The sequence below is a fragment of the Eleutherodactylus coqui genome, chromosome 4, assembly GCF_035609145.1.
Source record: "Eleutherodactylus coqui strain aEleCoq1 chromosome 4, aEleCoq1.hap1, whole genome shotgun sequence".
Classification (NCBI taxonomy): Eukaryota; Metazoa; Chordata; class Amphibia; order Anura; family Eleutherodactylidae; genus Eleutherodactylus; species Eleutherodactylus coqui.
Genome location: NC_089840.1, coordinates 36373363 through 36390685, shown reverse-complemented (window position 1 = coordinate 36390685; position 17323 = coordinate 36373363). Strand labels below are relative to the sequence as shown.

The 17323-nt window shown below is 48.5% G+C and overlaps 1 protein-coding gene across 2 annotated transcripts in view; it reads left to right on the top strand.

Annotated features, from left to right (window-relative positions):
- GSK3B (glycogen synthase kinase 3 beta) overlaps nucleotides 1-17323 on the top strand; it is a 66693-nt gene that overhangs the window by 1144 nt on the left and 48226 nt on the right. The gene's annotated exons all lie outside the window — the stretch shown is intronic.

Genomic DNA, 17323 nt, shown 5'->3' with positions numbered 1-17323 from the left:
CGGTCTCCTGCGAGGGAGCAGGAGCCACCATTGATGGCAGCTGCACGGTTAACACTATGGCCGCCGCTCGGTGTCTTCATTGTGCAGCTGTTCTCAGGCTTGCAGACAGCCCCACCTTAATCGCAGGCTGCTGCAGCGCTCGGCATCCGCGGCCGTAATGTCAGACCAGCACCATTTTTTCCAGCGCTCTTCCTCCCACCCGCCCCACCCTTTTTCACCTTCAATAGGCAGAGAGAATAGTGACCCCCATAGCTGCAGCTCTGCCTCTTCTTCCATGCAGCGGCGGATCCCCCCACCCCTCGCTCACTCCTCATGGCGCCTTTCATGTGACAGGAGCCGCTACAAAAGCCACTTTACACTGCATCACCCTTAAAGGGGCGGCTGAGGATACACGCAGAATGCCGGTATTCGTTAGCGGCGCTCTGACTTAAAGGGGATCATTCATTTTCTGCACATGACAAACGAGGTGTCGCGGCTGATGACTCCGTATTGCGGGATTATATATAAGGTTTATTAGGAGACCCCGCTTGTTAGAATCCCTGATAATGCTGAATTTTCTTAATGCTGTCACTTGTCATAGATGCGAGTCCGTGGGGCTTACAGATGCATTCTGGGTATTGGCATGCTGGTGCCGGCATCCCTTGGCGTTCGGTTGGTCGTCGGTTCTGCAGATGATGGATTTCTTGTGCTGCATATCCCTGCTTAATTATTAATGATTCAGTAAAGGTCTGGAAGGGATCGTCTGCAGGCTCTGGCCCCCGGGGGGCTCCGGCCTTTCATGTAGCCCTGGACTTGGCAGCTCTCACACCCGGACTCTGCCCACCTCTGTCTGTGAACGCTTATGATGATGCCCATTTTTAACCGCAATGCTGATTGGTCGACAGTATGGGGTCTGTTAGGGGTCCACTATAGTGCTTACCATTAATAAGCCCTGATGGTAACGGTTTTACACTGACAGATCGAGTAGCTGATGTGCCCAGAAATCTCCCGCTGGCTGCTGACATTTGAGGTTTCCTTTTAATGTCTATAGAAGTTCTTACTGGTTGACTACTAAATCGGTCTAATAATCCCTTAATTGTGTACCCCCCTCCTAGTCGCATCATAATCCATGCCCACCGCAGGATTTAATCAGGGCCATGAGAACAGTGAACACGTCACTGCTTACAACTGATGTCACTGGGGGTCTCGTATAGCCCCACCCTGTAGACTCCAGATGGGATCTGCTGACTGATGTGTGGGGGGGCTGCCAGGCCCAAGTCTACAGTCCAGCTACCGGCATGTTGAGTGGATTTCACATCACAGACCTGGGAAAGATAAGTGTTACAGCTGTGGATGGTAGCCGCTTATCCCCGCTCGTGTCCTCCCACTGTGGATGCAGTGGACGATTGGAGGAGATGCTTGTAGCCCGAGACGTTCCCCGTCAGCGGATTTGCTGACCAACGTGGTCGGTCGTCCCATCTGAGCCGTTGATTTTACAATTCATCCCCAGACGGTTTCCCCTTATCTATTGTCTGGCTCCTCAATGTTATGTCATCCGGGAGAGCTAATTGGGTGGGGGGTAGATTATGTTCCCTGTCCTACCATCCTCCAATCACCAGTTTAAAGTGGGTGATAACAGGGAACAATAAATTGCATTCTCTAGCACCTTTTTAATTTTTAGCTGCGTCAACCTTCATGCAAGTTTGACTTCTGACCCCGTTGTACTATTGGCCTCAGAAGAGTTGGCGTTGCTCCTGGGCACCTCCTACGTGATATGTGGAAGCCCCTGTCCTGGGCATAGTTACATGCCATTATTTCATAGTGATAGTTGAGGATTTGCCTTCATGGCGATTAGGATTAGGTGACGCTCCACAGTTTTGCTCATCTGTAGTTCCTGATGTAACTACAGCGCAAAAGAAAAAAGTAAGGATGGTTTTCAATGACCCCGGCAAGCCGTGCAGACACTGAACCAGCAGGGAATGATGGGAGATTACAGTTTTGAAGCCTGTAGAATTCTTGATGGAATTAAATAGTTTCAGGCTTTGTAGCTCAGGTGATGGTGGTCCCCCTCGTTGGGTGTAGTTTTGGGGTAACCTATAGTAGGTTAGTCGCTGGATACAGTCAGGGTAGTCCCTTCGGCAGATCCCTATATCTGGTGCCCGTATCTTGCCACCCTCTTGCGGCAGCTTCCTATGTTACAGATCTAGTAAATTGCAGCGTCTCCTGCTGATGGGGGGGGGAAAGGGCAGGAACGTTCTCTGTCAGCCGGCGTGTAAGGAAGTCACAGATGTCGTATCGGGGGGACGCTTCTTACTAATCTCTGGCTGATTTGTTATTGCGTAGAATTCGATGACAGAATGGACTCACCTGCGATACTCTGCGGCCATCAGTGATCTCTCCAATACGGCCCCGCTCACACGTGCGTTGGGCCTCCGTTAGGGCGTTCCGTTTCTGGAACAGAGAAGCTGAAGTAAAAACGGAAATAAACTGATCCGGTTATTAAAAAAAAAAGCAATGGGGGGGGGAAAAAACGTATCGGTTTATTTCAGTTTTACTTCGGTTTCTCTGTTACAAAACTGGAACGTCCGAACGCACGTGTGAATGGGACCTGCCTGTGAGCAGAAAGACAGATGTGTCGACAGCAGAAGCAATTGCATCTTAGATGCATCCTGAGATGATCGGGCTATTGGCCTCCTCGTCCTGTACCAGCTTGTGCTGGGCATTATTTGGCAGCACAGTGCCAATCTTATACCCAGGAACCATGGAGTTATTTGTCTGGGTTCAGTGACAACCTGCAGACCACAACTCCCAGCGTGATCTGACAGCCCTGTCAACTGTATATATAGTGGTTATGTTATAGCTTTCGGGGAACATGTCACCCCCCAGCATGCCCCTTGGAATTTGTGTGTGTGTATGTAATATATATTTATAGGGCTGTGGTCTGCTCCCAGGGCATGCTGGGAGCTGTAGTTTCCTAACAGTTAAAGAGCTACAGCTGTAGGTGATGGCAGACAAAGATGAATTAGGCTTTATTGGGTACTCATTTTTACAACCCAAAGTCAAAGTCCCACCCCCAAAAAATAAAATAAAATTCTCATCAGCCACGGTCTCCGATAAAGCCATCATTATCGGTGCTGGTTTGATATACGTTCTGAGGTCACAGATCACTCACAGGCTATGACTGGATCAGATCATTACCCAGAGTGTCATCCACGAGTCACATTTCCGCCCGTGTCTTGGACGTCCGCCATCTGTATAATAAACTCTGCTCCACCCACTTAAGCTATTTTAGTCCTTGATCAGTCACTGCTTAGCCGTACATTGCCTAAATCAGTTCATAGACTTCAGTAGACCGGGTCCCTGGCTGATTTTCGCACCATCCTTGAAAGGGGGGACTACAGCTGGACCTAATGTCAATGCACCCGCTGTAGTGATGTCACCTAATATCATGATGGTGCTGATGATGTCACTGCACCCGCTGTAGTGATGTCACCTAATATCATGATGGTGCTGATGATGTCACTGCACCCGCTGTAGTGATGTCGCCTAATATGATGGTGCTGATGATGTCAATGCACCTGCTGTAGTGATGTCGCCTAATATCAGTAGGGTGCTGATAATGTCACTGCACCCGCTGTAGTGATGTCACCTAATATCAGGAGGTGCTGATATTGTCACTGCACCCGCTGTAGTGATGTTGCCTAATATCATGATGGTGCTGATGATGTCACTGCACCCGCTGTAGTGATGTCACCTAATATCATGATGGTGCTGATGATGTCAATGCACCCGCTGTAGTGATGTTGCCTAATATCAGTAGGGTGCTGATAATGTCACTGCACCCGCTGTAGTGATGTCACCTAATATCAGGAGGTGCTGATATTGTCACTGCACCCGCTGTAGTGATGTTGCCTAATATCATGATGGTGCTGATGATGTCAATGCACCCGCTGTAGTGATGTTGCCTAATATCAGTAGGGTGCTGATAATGTCACTGCACCCGCTGTAGTGATGTCACCTAATATCAGGAGGTGCTGATAATGTCACTGCACCCGCTGTAGTGATGTCACCTAATATCGTGAGGGTGCTGATAATGTCACTGCACCCGCTGTAGTGATGTTGCCTAATATCGAGAGGGTGCTGATGATGTCACTGCACCTGCTGTAGTGATGTCACCTAAGATCGTGAGGGTGCTGATGATGTCACTGCACCCGCTGTAGTGATGTCACCTAAGATCGTGAGGGTGCTGATGATGTCACTGCACCCGCTGTAATGACGTCACCTAATGTGAGGCTGTAAAGTAATTTGCTCTACTGGCCAGTTGAAGCTCAGGTCTACTTTTTGAGCCTCGTTAACGCTGAGAGGGGGGTCATACTGGCCTTTTAATTGCTTTTGAACCTGTTGAGATTATCCGCCGTACAGTGAAATCAAGAAACGATAATCTGAGCAAGAAAGCAAGCGCATCCTCCATTGTGGCAGCTGCATACGGGCTCCTGGATCCTGGGGGGTATTGATCGCTCTGCAGAGATGGATAGAAGCAGCACCTATAGGCTATGGGGCATTGATTGCGGCTGAGAAATGGAACAATGACCACATTCGGAGGAGTCGTCCCCCTGATCCGACAGACGTTCTTGTGTATCAATGGACAGACTACAAAGTGCAATGGTGGGAATATGTCTCAGCTCGCTTTCACATACTGAACTCCACAGGGTAAAACCTCACTTGGCGAAATGATGAGAAGTTCGTACTGAAATCTGCGTGGTTTCCATAGTTCATACTGATGCATGGGGGGGGGGGGGGGGGGGGATGCTTATCAATTCTTGACTTGGTTTCCAACAGTCAATTGGACTAAATCAGTGTTTCAAAATGCAAAACGGAGGAGTGAATAAGATCCTGGTAACCGCTGCCACTGCATCGCGCAGGCAAGTGTGTGCATAGCGAATGACCTTCAGTAGTGTCTTACAGTATTGCCCTTCCATAGAGGCTGAGGGGACACGGATCTGATCATGGGTCGTTTCTCCTGGTACCGCCATGCCAGTCTTCAAGGTTTGACAACGTCAGGACAGTTTCACTTTACTGCATGTTGCAATGCACCACAAGGGGGGCACGATTGTTATATGAAAGTGGGTGTGGCTAAGCAACTCTCCATAGCCGCATGAACTTTATTACAGGCCGATTCCTGATTTTATGGGACATCCTCTTGTGGCAGAGCCATGCAGTAGTGCTCGCCTCTTAACATGAAGGGTTAATTGTAATGTCTGCCCGTCCTAGTGAATGGATTTCCTATTATTCGCGGTGTTCCTTGGGAAGGGGTTGCCACTCTTTTTTAGATTCTAGGTTGTGTAACTTCGTGGTACTTTTGGACTTTGATATTAGAATTACATGTGATTCCTACTAAATGTTGGAATACCATTGTCTGCAGATGGCTCTGGCCTGCTGGGACTTGTAGTTCAATACATATCAGTTCGTACAGCTGTCTCTGTACCCCTTGTAATCCGGCTCATCTTGCTTTGCAGTTTGGGTTCACAGAACCCCCAATATCCCACCTGGTGCGCCCACTTATCCAACATGAATGACCTATGGTGGTGATCTACTATAAATGACTTTGGTAACTCTTAGGAAATAATGAGCGATACTTCAGCAAGAAACGCCAAAAAATAGGACGTGGCGGTTTTTCTAACTCAAACTTTTGGTAAGAGGGAAAAGTCGTTCATGTAAATTAACCCATTCAGATGAAAAGGTTCTTTGCGCAAGAAAATAACCCACCCATGTGAATACGGCCCAGGCCATGACCTTGCATACTTGCGCACCACAATCGCCATGCGTTATCTTGGCGCACATGCTCACCTAATACGTGCCAAAGTAGCGCATGCTGTGAATTTCCTTGCAAGTATTTTTCGTGCAATTTGTGTGAGCGGGCAACATGGCCGCCTATGGGAGATTGGTACAGCGTATTGTGTGTGCGTAAAACCCACGCATGGAATACTCAGCGAACTTCTGTGAGACTTGCAGCCACGTGTTGGTATCGCGTGTTTCGCTCGCAGACTGCACTGTACCAATCTCCCATTGCGTGTATTAGGCACGCATGTAGCCAAGATGGTTCACAGCGATAGGCCGTACGCAGTCTGAGCCCGGCCTCCGTGGAAATTTTGCCGATGCCGGAGTACCAACACTTTCTGGAAATCTCTGAATCCATAGACATTGAGGTCTTCCAACCGTCGGATAGCTGTAGGGTCTGACAGATTCTTGCCAGTGGGCTGATCGCAGTGATTGGTCATTAGTGACCATTGCGTTGCCTTTACAATATAAAGGTCTTAGATAATAGTTTTCCCGTGACCTCCACATATTCCTGTGGCGCAGAGTATAAAGGCAGCAGTATGCAGTTGTAAGCTCTCGCTTGCAGCCTGAAGGTTGCAATTTCTATCCCTGCATGGTTCAGGTAGCCGGCTCAAGGTTGACTCAGCCTTCCATCCTTCCGAGGTTGGTAAAAAAATTAATAAGTTGGCGCTATACAAATAACAAGTCCCCCTTTCATGTCCTCTTCTTGTGCGCGGTATAGACGGTCTGTTGGCTGTGAGGCCTGGTGGCTCAGTGGTTAGCACTGCTACCTTACAGCCCTGGAATCCTAAGTTCAAATTCATCTGTGTGGAGTTTGTGTTTTCTCTGTTTGTGTAGGTTTTTGGAGTGTGGGAGGAAACCCGGGTGAATTTAAATTTGTGAACCCCGTTGGGGGCAGAACCCGATGTCAAGCAGTATAAAGTACTGCGCTATATCCCCCCCCCCACACACACACACACACATGCACCCCCACCACCACCCGCCATAGAAGACAACACTTAAGTTCTTTCACAAAACTGCAGGCCACAAGTGTGATCAGTGACACTCGTGAAGGCCGAGAAGCTTTGATTCCTATTGTCTCCCTAATCTGTGTAATCCACCACCCCTTCCCCCATACTCGGACCTGTTCAGCATAATCAGATGCACGCAGGTCAACGACCGGACCGCTGCCACCGGTTATGTAATACTCATCGGCTTGCGGATCTCCTGCTGATCTGCCTTGTAATCTGCAGACGTCGGCTCCGTTGAGCTGACGTTTGATTTTTTTTTTTTCATTGATGGAGGCTTTTTTCCAGTTTTTTTTTTTTTTTTTTAAATATTTCTCCGGGTCCTTGTTACTCCATATACTGTATACAGCCCTGCAGACACTGGGGTCGTCAACAGTCAGCCGTACTCTACAATCAGAAGTACGGCTGGGGAGCTGATCAGTTGGGGGCTGGCCAAGATTTGGAAACCTCCCTCTAAGCAGGCCAGAAATCTGTATACAGAGATCCCCCGCTATATCGCGGTTCAATGATTGCGGCTTCAGTTCATATATAATTCTGTTTTCGCTGAGTTTTTCGCTATATCGCAGAATATTTCAGTACATACAGGAAATCCAGTACGCCATCCATTAGCGCTTGCCAACGTGAGATTGTACACGGCACACTATTGGCTGATTGCATGTGTTCTGTATCCTGGTCACTGATTGGCTCACTGATTGTAGCATCGGCTGTTTGTTCACTTTTGCGATTCTTTGGCGGTTCACCCGACAGATTCATTTGTGTAAATATACTTTGCTGATTTTCAAGTAGCATGGGGGTCTCTGGAACGTAACCCCCGTGATAGACGAGGGTACTTGCTGTTGAAATTCTGCGCTCTCATCGCCCATCACCTCTGGTCCCATGACGTTCCATCCGGAGTCTATCTGCAGTGATGTTTCGTGCTCCTGTGGACAGATCTGAGGCCTGATGGGTGGAGGGGCAGGAACAGCAGGATTGTCATTGGAAGTATATTACAGGTTTCTTTTAACCTCGTTTGGGGTGGGAGCTGTCGTCACAAGGTTCCCAATATCATTAGTTCTCTTGTAGAACCCCTGCCCAGAAATTAGAATGTGGTGTACATCTGATCAAGGCCAAAAACCCAGGTTACAGGTGCCAGCGGATCGCGCAGCGCCTCCCACTACCATCGCTATACCGGCTCGGCACATATAACAAGTGCAGGAAGCTGCGGGCCGCTCCTGTGAAGTTTCAGTCCCGGCCCTTTGTGGAAGAAAAGGTTAATGGCTTTGTTGGATTGCTTGTCTGTGGTTGCCTGGCAGCGCTGGTGTAATTTGGGACAGGTCTCTGCTGTGTCGGGTTACACATCTGGATTTATTTGTCAAGATGAAAAGGAAGTGTCTCTGCTGAAGGCTCAGAATACGCTGCCCTGCCGGAGGGGCCGGCGGCAGTGGGCCCCTAGACTGCCCGGAGGGGCCGGCGGCAGTGGGCCCCTAGACTGCCCGGAGGGGCCGGCGGCAGTGGGCCCCTAGACTGCCCGGAGGGGCCGGCGGCAGTGGGCCCCTAGACTGCCCGGAGGGGCCGGCGGCAGTGGGCCCCTAGACTGCCCGGAGGGGCCGGCGGCAGTGGGCCCCTAGACTGCCCGGAGGGGCCGGCGGCAGTGGGCCCCTAGACTGCCCGGAGGGGCCGGCGGCAGTGGGCCCCTAGACTGCCCGGAGGGGCCGGCGGCAGTGGGCCCCTAGACTGCCCGGAGGGGCCGGCGGCAGTGGGCCCCGGGCATAGATATTGTCACATGTGAACGGCCTTTTTAGGACCTTTGTTACACGCAGAGATTCTCATCTGATCGTTATTTACTTATGACGTATATAAGGATATGTTTCCAATGTACACAGCAGTTTCATCGTCGGCAAGGATTCATTCATTAGTCATTGATCAAACATTCTATAATCTAAAAATAATAATTGTTTTATCCCTGCGTGTAAACGGGCCTCTACTAGTCATTGGCAGAGGCTATAGATGGGGAATCGTAAACTATCTGAAAAGCCATCACAATTGCCCCAACAACATGCACTTGTTACATATGAATGACTCTCCCTTTAAAACTCACTAAATTCTCGATTAGCTTTTGTTTATTTAAGAAAAATTAAAAAAAAAAACAAAAAAAACACCCTCCCCTCCACATGTAAAAGGACCCTTTATGTACTTGGTTTACCGCCTCCAGCAGTTGGCTTCTACTGAATGCAAAAGGTGTGTGAGTGCAGCTCTGAGGCACTGTGATACTGGCGTATTCAGTGGCATGGGGTGGCACACAGACTGAAGTGCTGGCTCTACACGGGTCACGCGTGTGTGCTCCACATTGGACTACGGGCAGTATTGGCACTTGTGCTCAGCTGGTTGACACATGTCTGCACACAGGGAGCGGGTGGAGTCATTCTGTGAGCTGCATGGAGAAACGTGACATACGTGGTGACATCACTGAGAATCTGTGTAACCCGTGCGCACCGCATTGCATCTAGTCCCTGAATGATGAGTCAGGCTGTAAACAAGAGGATTGTGACATGTTCTCCGGCTGGTCCAGCGGGTATGTTATCGTCATTGCATTATATACTAGGATTACCCACTCGGTGCCGTCTGCCATAATGAGTATATGATGAGGATTGGATCCCTTGCCCAGTGTGATATTCTGCGCCCTTCCAGCCCCCAGAAGTCCGTTCTATCTGATCACTTCATGACCTCGTCTTCCTCAGTAGTAGACCAGGTCATCTGATGGCTGGACCTTGGGCGATGGCTACGCTCTTAAGTATTCAAGCTGTCTCCTTGCTTTGCATTTATTGTGCAGCACAATATATGATCATCACTTTGTGAGTACTTTGACATAGTTTGAGAAGGGGGTCCCTGGCTTGGAGTACTGCCCACCCCCCGCTTTCCTTCCCCAAGGAGAAGCAGTGACAAATTAGCGCAGTGGCTCCTTTCCTATCAACTGCTGGAGTCCCCAGAGGACCGTCTCCCACTGATCATTAAGTGATGGCATGTCTGAGTAATATGCCTTTGTTTTATGAGATGGGAATACCCATTTTAATTAGAAGATCTTCCCACTCCTTTTTATCTTTTCCACGGTCAGTATGTAGGCGGGTGGCAATCCCCTCCCCATGCTGCAGCTTCTCCTGTGCGCCACTCCTGGCATCTCCTGCCGTCAATGAAGATGACATTTGGCATCTGGAGAGGGACATGAAGATGTACAGCGTGTTCTTTATTAAAGTCAACTATTGCACAACGAGGACAGAGCTGAGAACAGCCAGAGTTTTAGTGCATGTCACAAACACCACATCAGCAGAGCGAACGTTCAGCACCAGCGTGAGGGAGCGTGGCCGACTCCACTCACCTGGGGTTAATAAATGATGGCACTGAAGAGACTGAGAGCTTTGCACTTTAAAGGGCTAGTAACTATGGAGTGCCACAGATTGTAGTGGGGATTAGCGCTGCTGAGAAATGCTATAGCTAGATGTATATATTTGCTACATACATGTGCTGACGGTTGCCAGGACTAGTGGCACAAATATGACTCCAGTAGAACTGTAATGTCCGATGCAGCCTGATGTATTTCTGTGGGTTCTTACCTAGGGTCTGCTTTTTGCTTACAGCTGTTTTAGGGACTGTAATCTGTACCCCTTCAGGTTCTGAGTTATATATGATGGCTAGCTGATATACCGGTCATGGTTACTTTAGAGGAACCGAAGGATAAAATATGTATACACATAGAGGAGCGTTAGATTCTCCTCAGACTGCATGTACCGATGTTCCTCTGCAGAATGTGCCACCCTTCCCACTCTCCTCACTTTTTACCCTTAATGGTAATGCCCCTTTTATTCAAATTTAACCCCAGACTGGAGGTTAAATGGCCGCTTCCTTATGTACTTTACAGCCTTTCGGTATATGCGCACAGGGGTCAGATTGTCCACAGTGTAAACGCGCACAGGGGTCAGATTGTCCACAGTGTAAACGCGCACAGGGGTCAGGCAGATTCTTGTGCCAAATTTCACGCTTGTACAACACCGGGAAGTCACATTACATCGGGTTGCACTTACTTTTACAATTAGAATTGAATAATCGAGTTGTGACCCCCCTTTTGCTTTTCCTATTAGGACCTAAAGAATGCTCGTGCCAAATGTAATGTTTGTATGACACCGGGAAGATAGAGAATTAGTGCGGAGTCAGTGAAGACTTACACACACACACACACACACATACGCCAGTTTCACACGGCCAAGGATCTTTTGCTGCATTGTGAGACTCGCGCGAATATCAACACCATTCTTTTGAATGGAGTCATACACGAGCCCCGCAGGGAAAAATCGCGGCATGTCCTATCTTTTTGCGTTCTTTGGAATACATCGCACATTGTTTACAACAGGACAGTAAAATGCATCCCTCGCCATGCGATGCGAGGTTTCCCATGGAAAACACTTGCCGATCCTCTAGTAAAGCATTGTCTCACATGAAGCACCGAGAAAAATGTGGAAGCTTGAGCAGTCGGTGTCCTGAGCAGCTTACCATTGGTCAGAATTGACATAGCGATCGTTAGTAAAGTTTCAGGTGACCTTTTAGAATAAGCTGCGCTGTTTGTGCACAAAAAAAGAACACTACGTTTTGCCATTATTTGATTGTATGAAAGGCCGGACAATTAAGCAAAATAATTGTATTCGCTGTTAACATTTTAAACACGTTTTCTAATTTTTTTAGAATCGTGAAATCGATATTCGCTGCGGCAGGATGTGTACAAGCTGTGGAGGGCGGCTGGGTGAGCAGGACGGCGCGCTGATGAGCTAGCAGCGATGCTGATTGACGGAGCCTCGTCCAGTTGGTGCTACGCTGGCGTACATCACTGTCGTCCCGCTCATCCGTGCACAGTCCGCTGCAAGGGAGAAATGCGCTTTGATCACTGATGAGAGGGAAGTCCAAGGGGAGGAGAGGCTGGGATGAAACATGCGGTTGCACTCCCTCATTCAGCACAGTTCTCCCCCCCCCCCCCCCCCCCCCCCAATACATAGGTGTGTATATATATCAGGATCAGCGGACACACCGTTGGACTTTGGGCCAAATCCAGAGGTGACACCTGAGGAACCCGGTCTTCACCCTACTAGTGAGGATATGGGCTCTTCTGTGAGGTCCCCAGGCCATTACACTGGAAGTGGTCCCAGTTATGTGGCACGCTGACACTACAGTATACCAGGGTTTGGTAACGGAGCATGTTAATAGAGGCGCAGTCAGGCAAATCTGGATCAAGGCAGCGCAACTTCAAAATGAGGGACAGTCGAGAGGTCGGGGTACACAGAGCAGGTTCGGCATTGTACAAGGAGTCGGGGCAACAGACAGGAGGATGTATCACAGAGAGAGAAAAAATATAAAATCAAACAATCACTGAGAACCACCAGATACTTACTGATACAAGAGAGCAGATGGTTGCATCCCCTCAACATGCAGGGTGCTTGCTAGCCCTTTAAGACTGCGGACGTTTGCGCACTTTTCAGGCAGCGGAGCGGAACAGGCACGAGACCTGATCTGGACATCTCCTGAGGATATAGCAAAAGTGTGTGGCAGAATGGTTGCCATGAATCGTAGCAATATAATTCTGACATTCGTTCATGACTGGCAGCAACGATGGCGGACAGCCCTCATTGACTGCAATGGTCTGTGGGGTTTCATTCATTTTGTTTCACATTTCTTCCGGACAAAGTAGCACAAAATTGCTCAACCCTACTTCTCTAATTCTGAGGGGTGGGCGGGACATGGAGACATAAGAGGAGATGCGCTTCCTCCACTCTCTTTAGTACACCTGTGAAGTAGTAGCATGGAGGACCTTGTACAGCAGTACTGAGCAGTGTATGTGTTAGAACATAGTATGTAAGGCCGGAAAAAGACACATGTCCATCCAGTTCAGCCTTTTAATCCCCCCAATGTGAGTCTAGCACTGGGGTAAAAGATGCTACTGAAGGTTCTACCAAGTTTTCTGTGTGTGTGTCTCCTGAAGCTGCTCTCTCCTCTTTCAGATTTCTAAGGGCAACATGTAACCTGATCCCTCAGTGAGCTCATCCATCTCACTCAATATGGATTTTAGCAGTATTTCAGAGTGAATGATCAGTGCAGGAGGAGGAGAATAAGTGGAGAAAGATGATTTTTTTCAGTAATAACATGATACTCTTTTTTTGTAAAAAAACATCTCTAGAAGATGTTCTTTTACTGCAAAGCTTGGCATGCAGTTACATCTCGTATAGATATGCAAATGAATACTATTGTGTTGTGATTAGAGCTTGTTGACCACTAGACGCCTCTACAATGCAGAGAAGAGATGTTACCAGAGTCTGAGAGGGGCGCATTATTGGGATGTGAGAAGCTGGATGGTCGTATCGATGAATTGTCCCCCACCGGGCTGTTCTGACCGGACTTTTAGGAGGTGTTGGGACCAGAGGATGTGTGAGGAAACGCAAGGTGACCCCGGGCTCAGGAACCCCCAACAGACCACCAGTAGAGCGTATCGTCCGATTGTCTACAAGCACAAGCAGCTCCAACTGTTTCATTGTCCACCATCCAGTGACAGGCGGCGCCATTGTTACAGGCCCATGTGTCTGTTGGAACCTTTTCCATGCGCTTGGCTAAAGATCATTTGGTCTCGCAGCGCCCATAATGTGTACGGCCTTTGACATCCACCCACAGTTGTCTCCGTTTGCAGTGGTGTCGTGAATGACAAAACAGTACTGCTACGGAGTGAAACCAGGTTGTCTGCCCTGTCTAATACAGGTTATTTTGGGCACTGACAATGACCGTGGCTGCCCGGTCGCCAGATTTATCGCCAATAGAACATATATGGGATTTTCTGGGACGCCAGCTTCGCCAACCTATGAGTTTGCACGATCTAGGTACTAAGAGTGATTGTCCATGGGTGGAATCGCTATGCGTTTCCCACTGCGGAAAAAACTCGCATGAATTCCGCAGCTATTAGTTTCTATTGAACCAAATAGCTTTTCTGCCTTCCACAAGCGGGAAATAAATTGCGTCACGTTCTATTTGCCGGGGATTTATGCCGTGGATGTCTCCATTAACAAAGTAGTAATGGAGACCGTGGAATTCCGAGATCACCAACAGGCACTTTGTTGTTTATCGCGGTACTCCCACGCCATGAATCCGCGGGCATATCCCACAACGCTCCTGGGCATGAGCCCTTACTGTGGAGCGATATGATACAGACACATCTTCTATCTAAGCTAGAGGCAGTACAGCAGGGTACTAGAGCCTCCATGCCCGCCTGTATCACAACTTGTATCCAAAGCTAGAGGTGGTACAACAGGGTACTAGAGTCTCCATGCTCGTCCGTATCACAACTTGTATCCAAGATAGAGGCGGTACAACAGGCTACTAGAGCCTCCATGCCTGCCCGTATCACATCTTGTATCCAAGCTAGAGGTGGCACAATGGGGTACTATAGCCTCCCTTCAAGGGGTCAGTTTTCTGCAATAAATCCTTTTGATTTGATACTGTAAAGACTTGTATCAACGTTGCGATCGCTTAGAATGTATCCTGCGATTCTGACAGCTTGTTGTAGGTGCCTAATTTTTGACAATGTGTACAGTTTCTTGTATGTATTTGGACTATGGATTTATGCAAAGTTTGTTGCGTGTACAGCGCCTATATTCATGCTGGTACTTCTAGCATAAAGATGCTATGCTGTCTTGTCTGGGTAAAGGCCGTGCCGCGTTATGGAAGCAATCTGGACCCCCATTATTGTGATTTGGGATCCACCTGGTGCAGCTTCCATCTGGGAAAAACGTATCTGGTGCTCCCACCTTTCCTAAAAAACTAGCCTATGATACAATATATGGCTTGAATACTATTGAATTTCCTGCCTCCCCTGGTCTTTAGTTCCGGACTTTGAGATGAAGACCTCACTGATTTCATATTTGTTGCTAGGGACAAATTCTTTAGTTACATGTATCAACACATAGCAACCAGATTGTCAGACAGGAGATGGGGAATAACCGCCTAGCAGCAGATCTTTTGTTTCAGCCGTTAGCATTCACTATCCTACCAAAAGTGGACACCTGAGTGAGAATAGAAAGAGTAGTCATATCCAGAGGTTAAAATTTAGTGGTGCTCCTTTTGGCTCTAATAACATCAGATACTCTGCATGGCATACTTTGTAGTAATATCTCAAACACTTCAGCTGGTATTTCCCTTCATTCATCCTGCAAATGTTTGGCAAGATCTCTCGAGATGGATGCTGTTTATTTCCTGATCCGACGTTCCAGTTCGTTCCAAAGATGCTCAGTAGGGTGCAGCCATTTAATTGTGGGACAGCCATGTCCTCATAGCACAATAAACAGCGTTGGATTTGTGACCAGGTGTGTTATCTAGTTGGAAGTATTGCTGACCATTCCCAGAGTATTGTCACCTTGTCAGCAGCACATTATTGTCTAGAATGTCAGGGTACACCTCCGTGTTCATGGTTCTTGTCGCTACAACCAACGGACCGAGACCAACCAGAACCGCTGCTGTACTTAAAGGGGTTACTGTTCCACCTTTTCCAATAGGACACCATGGGGTAAAATAATAAACTGATACCCCTCCTGGGATGCCGAGATCTAGCGCTGCAGCCCACTGCGGTCCCGGAGACTGCTGCATCCAATGAGAGGCTGCAACGCCACATTCTTGAACTGGCGGCATGGTGCTCAGGATGTGAGCGCCGATGCCAGGAGAATAGATGGTGACGCTGTCATCTGATTTCCTGTGACCTCATCTGTCACAGGAATTTCCTGGACCGCTGCAGGCGTATTCCAGGGGTAAGTATATTTTTGTTTTTACCTTAAGGGCTCCTATTGAAAAGTGGTTATCCAGTAACCAGACATCCCCTTTTAACTGTTGGCACAACAGAATTAAGCAAAAGGTGTTCCTCGGCATCCTCCACGCCCAGGTACATCTATCTGATGTGAAGATGGAGGAGTGCGATTCATTACTCCATAGTGTTCTTCCATTGCTCAACTGTTCAATGACGTCACTCCTTGCACCATTGTAGACATGCCAATGCATCATCTTTTGAGAGAACTTACTGGCCGTTTGCAGGATGAATGGAGGGAAATACCAGCTGAAGTGTATCAGGTGTCAGTAGAAAGTATGTCACAGAGACTATCCGATGTCATTAGGGCCATAGGAGCCCCACAAAGTATTAACATAAGGAAATAAATACTTTTGAGTCTTACTCTGATGTCCAATTACTTTTGGTGTATTTATACCATGCTGGAGCCATACACGGGCTGACACACAGCTGCACAGGGGCCCTATAAGCAAGGGGCCCACCGTCGGTAAAATAATAAATGACAGTACTTCCAACTAGTTTGCATGTAAAAGATCACTTGATGTGCAGTCTACTCAAACTGGTGGTTAAGAGGAAACAGGATGGTCATCGGTGATGGGCAATTCACTATTTGCCCCCTGCTATTGCATACCAAGGGCCCCTCTTGTGTTCTTCACAGGGGCCCAATGCTGTTGTGCCCACTACTGCTGGACATGGAGGACAGATGTGTGATGATTTCATCCAGTATTATGAAGTGGCTCCCATAAAGGTTGTGTGGTTGGGGAGGTGATGTGACCGTCCTTCTGTACTTGGTCCCCGAACTTCCATCACTTCTCACGACTGTGGAGGCTGCCGTTCCTCCGAGACTCCTTTTACTTGTATAGATAGAATGGCACGGTCGTGCGTACAGACATCATGTTAGGGTGGCACAGAATGCCATCTGCATCCGTTACCTGCTATGTACCCAGCATGAGATGCACTGGTTATACCCGGGCTCGGCCTCGTCCATTCTGCAGCTCGGCTTCTGAAGTCCATCTGTGGGTACGAAGAGGCTGAATCTGTCCTGTCACAGATGGCCATGACATGCGGACGATATGAAGTCTTCTCCAGTTGGAAGCGATGGAATAGTATGGCGTTGTGATGTGGTTCAGATGAGGTGCCAGGCTCGGATACATTTTAGGGTGTTTCCGCGCCCAAATCTGCATCTAATATAGAATCTGATACGGTTTTGCAGTGGGTTTACAGTGGTGACATCGCCGCCACAAATCCATGTCAAAATCCATACGTTAGAAATGCAGATTTTGGTGTGGCTAGCATACACGTGGAAAACCCGGCGGCAGTGAAGGCACACGTGGCATGTCCTCTGCAGCGGGAGGCGTGCTGTGGATTTAGGAGCTTTCAGCCCTCCTTTTGAAGAGCTTGGATCGGCACTGAAAATCGCCAACATTAATTGACATGTTGCGGATTTAAATTCTGCACCACATGGCCAATCTGCGAGGATCCCTCCAGTCAATCTGCATCTAAGGGCTCATTCACACTCGCTCTATGGCCAGTGCAGCTGCGGTACCTGTATGATTGGCTTTTCGCTGACTGATCGGGGTCGTTTTGGCGTGCTCCTGCTGCACGGCCGGCTACCGCCGCACTCCCTCCTGCACATTTGTCCATCAGATGTTTTCTGTTAGTGGCA